This window comes from Schistocerca cancellata, unplaced genomic scaffold (assembly GCF_023864275.1).
Source record: "Schistocerca cancellata isolate TAMUIC-IGC-003103 unplaced genomic scaffold, iqSchCanc2.1 HiC_scaffold_718, whole genome shotgun sequence".
In the NCBI taxonomy this organism is placed as follows: domain Eukaryota; kingdom Metazoa; phylum Arthropoda; class Insecta; order Orthoptera; family Acrididae; genus Schistocerca; species Schistocerca cancellata.
In genome coordinates this window covers 22,062,256-22,075,799 of record NW_026046729.1, presented here as the reverse complement: position 1 = coordinate 22,075,799, position 13,544 = coordinate 22,062,256, and positions in this window count along the sequence as shown.

Below are 13,544 nucleotides of genomic sequence, written 5' to 3'. Positions count from 1 at the left end.
TGATATGCAAATGATTAGCTTCTCAGAGCATTCACACAACGTTGGCGCCGGTGGCGACACCTACAACGTGCTGACATGAGGGAAGTTTCCAACCGATTTCTCACACACAAGTAGCAGTTTACCGGCATTGCCTGGTGAAACGTTGTTGTGATGCCTGGTGTAAGGAGGAGGAATGCGTACCATCACGTTACCGACTTTGATAAAGGTCGGATTGTAGCTGCTCGCGTCGGTCGAGATCCTATGACTGTTAGCAGAATATGGAATCGGTGGGTCCAGGAAGGTAATACGGGACGCCGTGCTGGAACCCACATGGCCTCGTATCACTAGCAGTCGAGATGACAGGATTCTTATCCGCAAGGGCTGTAACGGATCGTGCAGCCACGTCTCGATCCCTGAGTCACAAGATGGGGACGTTTGCAAGACCATCTGCACCAACAGTTTGACGGCGTTTCCAGCAGCATGGACTATCAGCTCGGAGACCATGGCTGCGGTTACCCTTGACGCTGCATCACAGACAGGAGCACCTGCGGTGGTGTACTCAACGACGAACCTGGGAGCGCGAATGGAAAAACGTCATTTTTTCGGATGAATCCAGGTTCTGTTTACAGCTTCATGATGGTCACATCCGTGTTTGGCGATATCCCGGTGAACGCACATTGGAATCGTGAATTCGTCATCGCCATACTGGCGTATCACACGGTGTGATATAATGGGGTGCCATTAGTTACACGTCTAGATCAGCTCTCGTTAGCACTGACGGCAATTTGAACAGTGGAGGTTAGAATTTTTAAGAAAAAAAATCTGCGCAACACTACGCGCTGTTAACAGCCAGCTGCCCAACACTACAATGGCAGACAACAATGCAAACTACCCACAGACTGGACACAGTACAGCCAGTGATTTTTCATACAGAGCGCTACGTGGCGTTACCAATAAGAAAACATAAACAGCCTACTTACATAATCACAACCATGGAGATTGTGACATAGTCGGAAAAACGGTCAAATATTTACGACGAATAAGAATTTAAATATCATTGTTGGTCTCAGAATCCGTCACAAACGTGAAGATGGAGAAAAATAATGTTTACGCATTACAAGCTGCACCCTGTTACCCTTGACACGGTAAAACGATACGTCTAAACAGACGGCCACACTGAATAGTGTACGTTCGTCATAAAGCTGTTGCCTATGTTAGGATCTGCTGAAGACTTTTACCGTCACTGTGTCACTTGCTGATATATAGTTATAAGAAATCCTACCAAGCGTGACTTGTTTTTGATAGTCCTTAAATGAGCCAAAAACAACTTCAGTAAAAAAAAGAATATAAACCTCCACGCGGGTGAAAGATAGCGCTTATCGATTGCCCTTGCAGTTCTGACTTTTGATTGGTGGCTTTGGTATAGTTTAGACGTCGTGGTGGTGATATTGCTAGCCCCGAGTTGCTTCCGTTGTTGCTGTGGTCATGTGCCTGGCGCTAGCGATGAATGCATCCAATTGAGATGCATGGCGGGTAGCCTATACCACCTGCGCCTGTCTGCGGCCGAGCGATTGGGAGAGCTGGAGTGACCGCTTCCTGTGGAGCAGCATTCAAACAAACTGACTGAGAAAACCGTGTAGAAATTTAGCTTCTGACATAAGATTAGTGTATCTTGACATTTATCCTTCATAAATCTAAAGGAATATTTTTGCTCATCAATTGCCAATACGTGTTTGTTATGATCGGTTTACACAATTTTTTTTTTTACCACCTAAGTAATAAGTTGCTTCTCGCACTATGTGTACGGCAAACGGCAAGAAACAGATGTGACTAATTTTATTTTACGAACATAGCATCCTGAATCACGTACTTTCCTTCTTTCATTTTGGCCAACTAGCTATCACATGATACATTTTTATTTATTCTCATTTTCTGCTTTCTTGTCTTCCAACATTTTTTTTCATCTCATCGCCACGTCTACGTTTCCTTCTTCGGATTACTAAGCACCTGTTATCTTACTGCTTCCGCCTTGAAATTTTTCGAACTTTCATACTTTTATTTTGAAAATGCCTCTTACTGCCCCTGCTTCGGCTTGTGGTTATGTGTATCTATTTTGTGAACTTCTCAGACCCAGCGTGTTCTTAATCATTTTGCTCAGAGATATTTGAAGATCTACTTTGTCAGCCTATTGTCATTAATCTCGTATAAATGTCATAAGAATGTCATTCTTATCTTCATTATTGATAGTTTTGTGCTTCTATATTCAGATACTACCTGAGAAAGGCAATCTTTGCCTGGTCATTATTTTCATTCAGCCAGCCAAACGGCTGTGGTAACCACATGCAGCCCTATATATGGCGTTTACTTCTCTGTAACAGTCAGATGGAAATGTGAGGACAGATTCTCATAACTCAACATGTATTGACTTCCAGACATATTCTTATTCGATATTTTCTTTAAGTGTTGACCATTACTGCCTCCTTCATAGTGGCATGCTTGAATAAAATCTTCTCGGTTTCAAGCCGTGTCATTTCAAATAAAACATTCGAGCTTTCGATAGCTGTCTCTTCCATCATCATCAGGGGTTAAACTCACTGACTTCCGGGGATGGCAAGGTACCCTACTTATAAAGAAGCAAGGCACCATCGGGAAGCTTCCGGAGTGAGCCAGAGTTGTGCGTGTGCGGGAGGCAAGTTGGCCTGCTCCTAGCGGCTCCTTCCCGCCACGGTGCTGAGTGACGTCACATGGTGTGGGAGGGGGGGGGGGGCGCCGTCACGTGTGAAACTGCCGCTTCTGCGTCCCTATAAGCGTTAAGCTTACGTCTTTGTTTTCATTCGCTGAGCGAAAGAAAGTCGTAGGCTTGAGGTTTGACACTTGTAGGGATGCAGAAGCGGCAGTTTCAAACGTGGCGCCGGCTCCTCCCACCATGTGACGTCACTCGGTCCCGTGACGGGACGGAGCCGTTAGGAGCTGACGAAATTGCCTCCCATGCGCCACTCTGGCCCTCTCTGGAAGCTGCCGGACGCTGTCATTGCTTCTGTATAAGCAGATCACCGTGCCAACCCCGGCAGTCAGTGATTTTAAATACTGATGACGATGGCTGGGACAGGTGTCAAAAGTTCGACTTTTTGCATTGGAATTGACGCGGGTTTTATTGAATACTACCTCCTGTAGGAATATGTGTCATACATTTTTTAAACACCCTATTTACACGCTTCTGATGTGGAACGAATGCCTATCACAACAGAGTAACTGAACATTAGAGAGCGTTCTCAAACATTTGGGAGCATTTCAGAACATTCTCTCACGTTCTGGATAATTTTGTAAAATTCAGGAACATTCTACATTCTCAAACATTCTCGAACATTCTGGGAGGAATATTCTAGCCAGTCTCAGACACTTCAACAGTAGACTCGCAGCTGCTTCGACGTCCTATAAGCAGTCCATTTCACAATCCCCTCTTTTGACGTCCGTACCTTAGGATCCAACACCTGTAGCTCCCAACTATGACCTTGCGGACCAGAGGGCAACCATGTCATACAACTTCCATGGGACAGCAGCCTTGGATTGGAGAGTCATAGCGGCATGCATGGACACACAACGCTTATATTTTTATTACATATTCCTTCTTAATCACTAACCTTCTTTGCCTATTTTTGGACTTAACCTTATCCTCATGATTCTCCTCTCTAATCTTTCATGTTTCTAATTCGTGTAACGTATGAACAGGGCTAGACATTCACTTGTGTGGAGGAATTCTTGTTTCACAAGTCTGCTGTAATTTATATTCTTGTACTTCTGGATATATTCTTTTAATTGTGTTGGTCGTTGTTGTTATTCCACATGCCGTTTCAAGTTTGTATCTCCTTTCATTTATTGCAGGTATTTTAAACTTCTTTTCTTTAATTAAATTTTAGTAGTTACTTCAGCTTTTGAGAGTTCCGTTTCACCGATATCTGTCAAATAAACTTTGTTGCAGTATTTATACTTCAGATGAACTTAGTTTTCATGTACAGAGACTTTAACCTGCACTGCTGAGCTCCTGTCCCCTGTGATGGACTTCTATTCTAGGCATGTGTTATATTTTCAGATAAGAGTGTAAAAGCATCTGCAAATGGCAGGCAGTTTGGCTCAATAAACTGTTTCTTTGTTCCCTGTGTTATAGGTGGTTGGTTGGTTGGTTGTTTCGGGGAAGGAGACCAGACAGCGTGGTCATCGGTCTCATCGGATTAGGGAAGGATGGGGATGGAAGTCGGCCGTGCCCTTTCAGAGGAACCATCCCGGCATTTGCCTGGAGTGATTTAGGGAAATCACGGAAAACCTAAATCAGGATGGCCGGACCCGGGATTGAACCGGCGTCCTCCCGAATGCGAGTCCAGTGTCTAACCACTGCGCCACCTCGCTCGGTATAGGTGGTCTACGATATTCTTTTGATACGTCATTCAAAATTCTTACTATTTTCTGTAACAGTCATTTGAAGAGGACGGATGAGCCATCATCTTGTCTTATACCTATATTTCTTTACAAGGCCCATGAGCGTTACTTTCGAGGTTGCCGGTGAGTGTTTGACAGACTGTATTTACGAATTTAATATTACAGTACTGCTGCTCCCACAAATGTGTATCGTTACTGTGACAACTTGCATCAGTTGACGCTGGTGGTGGAGCAGCAGTCCTTCATTTCATTATTAAGTCTAAAAATGAGCTGGTTGGACCATAACCGGCCACAACAGTTAAACAGAAGTACGATCTACAATATTTTGTCGATAAGAAAGCTAAACAAGTCCACTGACTTTCCTTCCTGTACAGTGGTGGATCTCTATAATTGTGAATATTACGGACAGGTTCACTTGATTTGTCTCCAGTGTCTCGATAAATCTACTGCTGTTTAGAATTTATTTCATCACTCTAAACAGGTCACACCAGCTGTTTTGACCTGTCGTCCATTCACGTTTTCTCGTTTCTGGTCTCCGTTGGACGACAAGTGCAAACACACAGACCGCTGGCGGCGCAGCCAGCAGAATAGCTGAGACTTGCCGGGGGTTAGTAGTGATTCGGCTGTTTGGCGCCCTACCAGCGGTGGGTGTCTCGGGAGCTGAGGCCTGCAGGACAGACCGGAATTTAATCTCGCGGCCAATGCGGAGTGAGGAGCCGGAAGGCGCGGCGCTGCGGTCGGGTTACAGCCACATCTGAGACAGGCGTGCGGCCACACACCCGTCTCCCCCCCCCCAATTGCCCCCCTTCCTTAACCCTGTTGCTGCATTTCTTTTGCCGCAACACTGTGCAGGGGATAGATTCTGCGTCCTCTCTGCTCCTTCCTTGAAGTAGTAATTGTTTTTTTTCTTCTTGGCTCAAATGGTTCAAATGGCTCTGAGCACTATGGGACTTAATGAAGTGTCGGCAGAATTGCCAACACTGTTTTTAGAGGAGGCCGAAATGCACGCTATAATCTCACGCAGGCTGGCGTGAGGTCTGAAACAGGATACGTAATGAATGCTATAAAGAAAAGTACGTAGCTTCTGGAATACTTAACTTTAATCCACATTTGTAGAACGTCTCTCGTTACTGTACAGGCTTTATAATCACAATATCAATTGGTAATGGCGCCTTGCTAGGTCGTAGCAAAAGTAGCTGAAGGCTATGCTAACTATCGACTCGGCAAATGAGAGCGTAGTTGTCAGTGAACCATGGCTAGCAACGTCGGCTGTACAACTGGGGCGAGTGCTAGTACGTCTCTCTAGACCTGCCGTGTGGTGGCGCTCGGTCTGCAATTACTGACAGTGGCGACACGCGGGTCCGTCGTATACTAGCGGACCGCGGCCGATTTAAAAGCTACCACCTAGCAAGTGTGGTGTCTGGCGGTGACACCACAGTATATATGCACTGTTATCATATTTCTGTAGTAGCCACCAACTGGAACAGTACATGATGTCAACTTGTGCCATAAATTGGTATGCATGAGACAGCATGCTTACCTAATTTGTTCCAAAACGCCGCGCACGAACACGCGATTTTCCGATGCCCATACCTTGGATTCTACTGGCGATAAAAACGTAAGATCAAATGTTTTGGATAGCGTTTCCGTTACGGAATTTTTGTATACCCAGCAGAATGATCGTCTTAGTGTCACTAACCTACTGTACAGGGTCAAATTATGCATATTGCACACTTCCTCCTGCTTGGGCAAATAGAGCAAATCGGTTGGTTTCTTTTTGTATTTGATATGGACTACGGTGGGCTTCATGGCACTTACGGAGGCACCATTAACTCATGGGTGGTTCCTCGGAAAACCCAAAATAGAGGGTTTTTACTATATTTTCGACGTCACCAGCGGATCAAACCCCAGCCAAGGATTCCAAAATGACTTTGCACAGAAATTGGCTAAAATTTTGACGATGTATTCCAAAGATCCGCATTTTTAACGATATTGATGGCAAATGAGAGAAAGAGAGGGACACTGTGGCAATGCAACGTTGTTGACCATTACGGAACAGTGCTAGGATAATAGTGAAGGAGACAGTGTCAGGAGGGGGGAGGGAGGAATAAAGAGAAAGTGGAAGTGAGTGCCAGAGATAACGAGAGACAGAGTATATGACAGTGACAACGAGGAAGAGAGAAACAGTGACAGTGGGAAAAGACAGCAGCAGAAGGAAGGGAGGAATATTAACTGAAAGAGAGAGCAAGAGGAAGGCAGTGACACGGAGAGAAGGCCGTAATAATGGAACACAACGAAGGGGACTGTGGCTGTGACGCAAGAGACAATGACGGGGAGACACAAAGAGATAATGACAGTGAGTTGGGCTGAATGAGAGTGAGAAATGGCAACTGGGAGTGGATTGATCAGAGCGATTTACGGCGACGGACTAGTTGGTATGAGTGAGTTACAGTTAGGATAGCCTGTTTGAGTCTAAGGTGAGTTACATATTAAAAACGCACTAATATGTTCACAAGACGAAATTTTTGGGAAAATTTGTAAAGTTACTGAGGAAGGTAGAATGAAGCAGCTGGTACCCCACTTGTCGGTCAGAATCTTTTAAATAACAGCAACATACTCGCATTTTTTGTGCCCCAAAAGGCGAACTTTTCCGCTGTTTTCTTTCTTCCCCATTTCGATTCAGAAGCTACTCATTAGTTATTTCACCTCTCTAACTAACTTTCAGCGTTCTTCTGTAGCACCACATTTCAAAATCTTCTGATCTCTCCTTGTCTGAGCTACTTATCGTCCACATTTCATTTCCATACAGACTACGCTCCAGAAAAATACTTTCGGTAAGAAATAATTAAGACTTGAAGTTATTTTAGACGTTAAAAAAATTCCTCTTTTTTGTAAATTTTTCTCTTGAAATAGCCAGTCTGCACTTTATATCTTACTGTTTCCAATACCATCACTTGCTGCTCAAATAAGAAACTCGACTACTACTTGTTATGTCTGATTTCCTAATCTACTTCTTTCGTCGATTGATTGAACTCAGCTGCATTTCATTACCGTTGTTCCACTATTACTGACGTTCATCTTATGAGTTCTTTTCAAGGCACTGCCCAGCCATTCACTAGAACTGCTCTTCCAAGGCCTTTGTTCTCTCTGACCGAACTGCAACGCCTTCGACAAACCCCTTTTCAAATATCTACTTACTTTAATCTCTTGTTTATCTTGCAGACTGACTAACAATGAGGATATACTACAATCATGTCCCACTCTCTTCTCAAATATTGCTATGCGTTATACCACGGAAAAGTTAAGATTGTTCTACTAACGCAAAAGTGAGGTACTGAAACACATATAGCAGAGTCGTTACTAATGGGTTTTTCTTCAGTGAATCTGAAAAGAATATCGACATTTTGTTACCACAATAAATTTTGTAGCACAGAAAGCTAATAAGTGTAATTATCAATGATTTTTTCTTAATGTAGTGCATTCATGTTTTCTTTCAATAAGTTCCAGTTTTTATAACGCAAACTTCCGTGAAGTGAGCAGATCGGGATATTTATTAGTCCTCTGAAGCATGTTACAAATCTGTTCAGTTACAGATTCATCTCTGCTTAGATGGAAATGTATAACGCAGAGTATGAAAAGGTGTAACTTTTTATTACGTACAGAGTTGGAAACGGCTGGTGCCATATTATAGCCACTACGTCATCAAGGATACGTACCGGGAAAAAGTTGTAAGATCTTTTGAGAGTTTTTCAATACACTCAAAATGTATTGTGAGGACAATACGTATGAGTACATGTAATGATAAGCTATACGGATCAACTATTCAAGCTGTTTAAGGTTGCATGCATGGATCTGTTCTGACAGGGTCATACTAGTACACGGCGCGGCTTCCACGGACAGCAATGAAGACACCAGCTAAGAAGAGATTACGCAGCAATTCTGTAATATTGGTTTCGACTGTCGCACAACACGAAGACAGTTCTTCCAACCCGTGGCTGCCATTGGCAGCAGTCAGTTTCTTCCAGCAAGGGAGCTCTGTTACGTTCCCTGTGGTACGATTCCTCAACTCGAGAACATCGTGAATTTTTTAATATTTCTCTCTACATGATGGAGGCAGAAGAAATGAATTTTTCATGACAGATATTCGCGGCGCTAGTACTCATTTCTCGCAGACACTAAGGTTGCGCGTCACAAATCCCGGCGTATGAGAACACACGACGGCGGGTAACTGAGGGCGCATCAAATATTGAAGAAGGTCGTCTAGAGGCGTAGAGCCGCTCGGTTGCCCCTGGCAGGCTTTGATCTTCGTCTCCACCGACAGCTGCAATCGCTGGCCTGCCTTCGCGCTATTTTGCATTTACGCCGTCTCAGCCGGATGAAATAACTCTACTAATAATCAGGGTCTTTAAAGTGTAACAGTGAATAATTCTGAAATTCAAAGTCGACTTGAAGTATTCGGAGAGTTTTCCACTACACAGATGTCCTGTTTCAGCAAGCTTTGTTTACGAACTTGCCTACTGAGTAAATTGTAAGTAGGCTGTTTAGATTTTTATATTGGTAACGCCACGTAGCGCTCTGTATGAAAATCACTGGCTGTGCTGTGTGCAGCCTGTGGCTAGTTTGCATTGTTGTCTGCCATTGTAGTGTTGGGCAGCGGCAGCTGGATGTGAACAGCGCGTAGCGTTGCGCAGTTGGAGGTGAGCCGCCAGCAGTGGTGGATGTGGGGAGAGAGATGGCGAAGTTTTGTAATTTGTCATGAACTGCTATATATATTATGACTATTAAGGTAAATACATTGTTTGTTCTCTACTAAAATCTTTCATTTGATAACTATCCCTATCAGTAGTTAGTGCCTTCAGTAGTTTGAATCTTTTATTTAGCTGGCAGTAGTGGCGCTCTGCAAGACTCTTCACTGGTGAGTGTGCACCCGCACAGTCACAACAGATGGCTGCTGGTCATCTCTACAAGGATTACAGTGGGTCTACACCTCTGGTGGCCCACCAATACCACAATCTCTACCAGGAATACAGTGGGTCTACTCTGTGATGACCTACCTACCAATCTTCTTCAAAACGTCGAATGACTCTGCTGTGGGTTTCCTCTGTTGTGGCCCATTACCTCTCAGCATGTCAAGTGTCAGCACTGTCTTTCCGTTGGAAGGACAACACTACTTCAAGACTGCATGGAAATCCACTACTTCTGTGTGCAATTTCTTTTACTAATGAGACTTTGTGAAAAAAAAACTGTAATTACTACTGTGATGTACAATCTGGACTGTCTTTATGGACTGTGAGAAAATTTTAGCTTTTGACCAACATTGTATAAATAAGTGTGTGCATTTGATATCTTTGTTATTGTAATTATGAAAAATTTTTTCAAATGTTTATTGGCCACTGCCCAAAAATATTTTGTAAAATTTTTTGTGGGGAGCATGGGGGCTATGTAAGTAGGCTGTTTAGATTTTTATATTGGTAATGCCACGTAGCGCTCTGTATGAAAATCACTGGCTGTGCTGTGTGCAGCCTGTGGCTAGTTTGCATTGTTGTCTGCCATTGGAGTGTTGGGCAGCGGCAGCTGGATGTGAACAGCGCGTAGCGTCGCGCAGTTGGAGGTAAGCCGCCAGCAGTGGTGGATGTGGGGAGAGAGATGGCGAAGTTTTGTAATTTGTCATGAACTGCTACATATATTATGACTATTAAGGTAAATACATTGTTTGTTCTCTACTAAAATCTTTCATTTGATAACTATCCCTATCAGTAGTTAGTGCCTTCAGTAGTTTGAATCTTTTATTTAGCTGGCAGTAGTGGCGCTCGCTGTGTTGCAGTAGTTCGAGTAACGAAGATTTTTGTGAGGTAAGTGATTTGTGAAAGGTATAGGTTAAAGTTAGTCAGGGCCATTGTTTTGTAGGGATTATTGAAAGTCAGATTGCGTTGCGCTAAAAATATTGTGTGTCACTTTAGTGAATGTTTGAGTACGTTCAGTTTTGCTCAGCTGTTTGAAAAGCAAATAGTGTAAGAAGTTTATCAGCACAGTCGTGTAAAAATTGTCGTAAAGGGACGTTTCAAAATGACAGTCTGATTTCTATTTTTGCCTTTCATCGATGCCTGTTTACTAACAGGATCGTCAAAATTGACGTGCCGAGTTTGGATCCTCAAACTATTTGTCTGTTAGTTGAAACAAGATAGGTTCACTGCGCTTGGAATAATCAGGAGTTAACAACAAACGTAACTTAGATGTTTTATTTCTGTTCATGTCTTCTAACTGTGAAGGTTCGAGATAATTTTGATGGGAGATTATTGTACACAGATTTGCTAGAACATCTAGGACCTGGACGAGTAAATTCTAAGCGTAATGAACATATCTACACATCGAGCGAGGTAGCGCAGTAGTTAGACACTGGACTCGCGTTCGGGAGGACGACGGTTCAATCCCGCGTCCGGCCATCCTGATTTAGGTTTTCCGTGATTTCCCTAAATCACTCCAGGCAAATGCCGGGATGGTTCCTCTGAAAGGGCACGGCCGACTTCCTTCCCCATCCTTCCCTAATCCGATGAGACCGATGACCTCGCTGTCTGGTCTCCTTCCCCAAAACAACCCAACCCAACCCTTTCTACACAATGAATGACATGAAATTCATTACAATATAGAAGTTGTCTTAGAACACAGTACCGGTACTAACACATTTGGAACGAACTGAAAATACACAATTATATCCTACTAATAGAAACAGACCATTAACTCCAATACAACAGCTGCTTTTAACTTTGCGTTTCAATGTTACTGGGACTTTTCAAATGTTAATAGCAGTCCTAAATCGTATTTATAAATCAACTGCAGTCACCGCGGAAAAACGGTTTAGGAACGTAGGGGTGGCGGTTATCTCGTGCAGAATTTGAACGACTCCTCTGCGGCCATTTGGACATCCGCGGCATGACCTGCTGTCCGCATTGTGTCGGCTCGCGATGGGCGTTCTCTCATCCTGTGTAGTAAACACGACAGCCTTCGGCAAACCTTATTGTGTCTGGTGTCACCTTTTACAACCTGCATTTAAGTTAATGGCGCCCTTCGTAACGCTTTGATTTGCTGCCTGTCTGCAAAATTGCCAACCCTGCCACATGTAATTCTCAAGCAATAAAACTACAAATCTACAACCACTATTTGATAATATTGAAAAAAAGTAAAGGAAAATGCTATTTTCCAATGAAGTTAATTCGAGCTACATATAAAACTACGTACATTGCATAACAAACTCGAGAAAACCCTCATTTTCGCCTTCCTTTCACTTTGCTCGTAGCTCGGTTGTCTTCAACTTTTCTTTTTCGTACTTCATTATTTCGTATCGCCTCACATTCTTACATTCTTCTTTCTGGTTTTAAGACGTAAATGTAATTCTTGGATACATAGATTTACTCTCGATCCTGACATTTCCAATTTTTTCTCAAAGGGCTCATGCCGCTTTTTTTTTTTTTTTTTTTTTTTTTTTTTTTTTTTTTTTTTTTCTAAGGGAGGTCTATTTCTTGCTGTCCACGGCCTCTCGTTTGAGGATACTGACAATGAATGTTCAGTAACATTGTTGCTGATGTTTGATTTTCAAGCAGCTGAGCAGAACTGAAAGTACTCAGATATTTCTCTCTTTACTTATTCTGATCAACACTAAACTGACACACAATATTTTTAGAGCAACGCAATCTGACTTTCAATAATCCCTACAAAAGAATGACCCTGACTAACAATAACCTATACCTTTCATGAATCGCTTACCTCACAAAAATACTGCCAGCTAAATAAAAGATTCTAATTACTGAAGGCACTAACTACTGATAGGCATAGTTAGCAAATGAAAGATTTTATAGAGAACAAACAATGTATTATCCTTAATAATATTCAAAAGTCTTCATATATATATACACAGGGTGTCCCAGCTATCTTCTCCACCCAAAATATCTCTGGAACAATAACAGCTATTGGAAAACGACTTTCACCGGTATCAATGTAGGGCTGGAGCCCATGAATGTAAATATTTGGAAACATTCTAAAACGAAAGCATATGTGTTTTTTAACACAAACTTATGTTTTTTTAAATGGACCTCCTATATTTTTTCTTCAGCAATCCATAGCATGACAAAGCACATACACAATGGCGTTGATTGCATCGCAATATTCCCATTACATCTCGAGATATTGAGACGCGAAGTTGACGCTTGAAACACCCGACATGCGCTGCTAGCGCACGTCCTGAGGCTCAGGCGTGAACCCCATGCTGCCCGTAATCGCGTTGTGATTGATATGTGTAATCACACCTCGATACTTATCAAGAGGTCCGAAACGAATAATACGGTCTGCTGTCATCCTGCATTAACATCGTACATTCCAGCAGGTATTTATCCCATAGGCGGTCGCGCGGTTCCAGACTGTAGCGCCTAGAACCGCTTGGCCACCCCGGCGGGCCATATTACAAATATCTGGACTCGTTTTCAGGAGGTTGACGGTTCAAGTCCCCATCCAGCCACCCACATTTAGATTTTCCGTTATTTCCATGAGTCACTCACTCGAAAGCTGGGCGCTGCCGAATTCTCTACTCTCGTTTCATAATTTGAGCTTGTGCTACGTCTACAAAAACCTCGCTGTTGATGCTAACTATAATTTTCTTTCCCTGCTTTGCATGTAACGGTATCATACTCAAAAAATCATGTTATGACTGTGTGCCCATATGCTTTTACCAGTTGTTCCATTTCGTGTATGAGGAACCTTAGTAGAGGTATTTAATCGATAGCCTCCACCTTTTTAAACCCATCGCCTCTGTCAGCGATTCGGCACCGAAAGCAGTCATTTCCTCCTTTGGCTGTCGACATGGTAGGCGCTTCGTCAGCAACAACAACGACTGGGAGTATTACGAACAGCAACTTTTGTCTATGTAGGTACGGAAAATACAAACCACTTCTCTCGATTGTCCTCGCACGGTACCCTCTGGCCAACAAAGCGAAGTGCAGCTTTTCCACTGAATGACATGTGATGAGATAGTTTCTGACGTTATTCAGTGTCACCCAACACACAACAAATATTAGCAGTTACCAATAAAATACTAACCCTGCAATTGTAAGAAATGAAAATAAATAAAATCTTTATGTCCA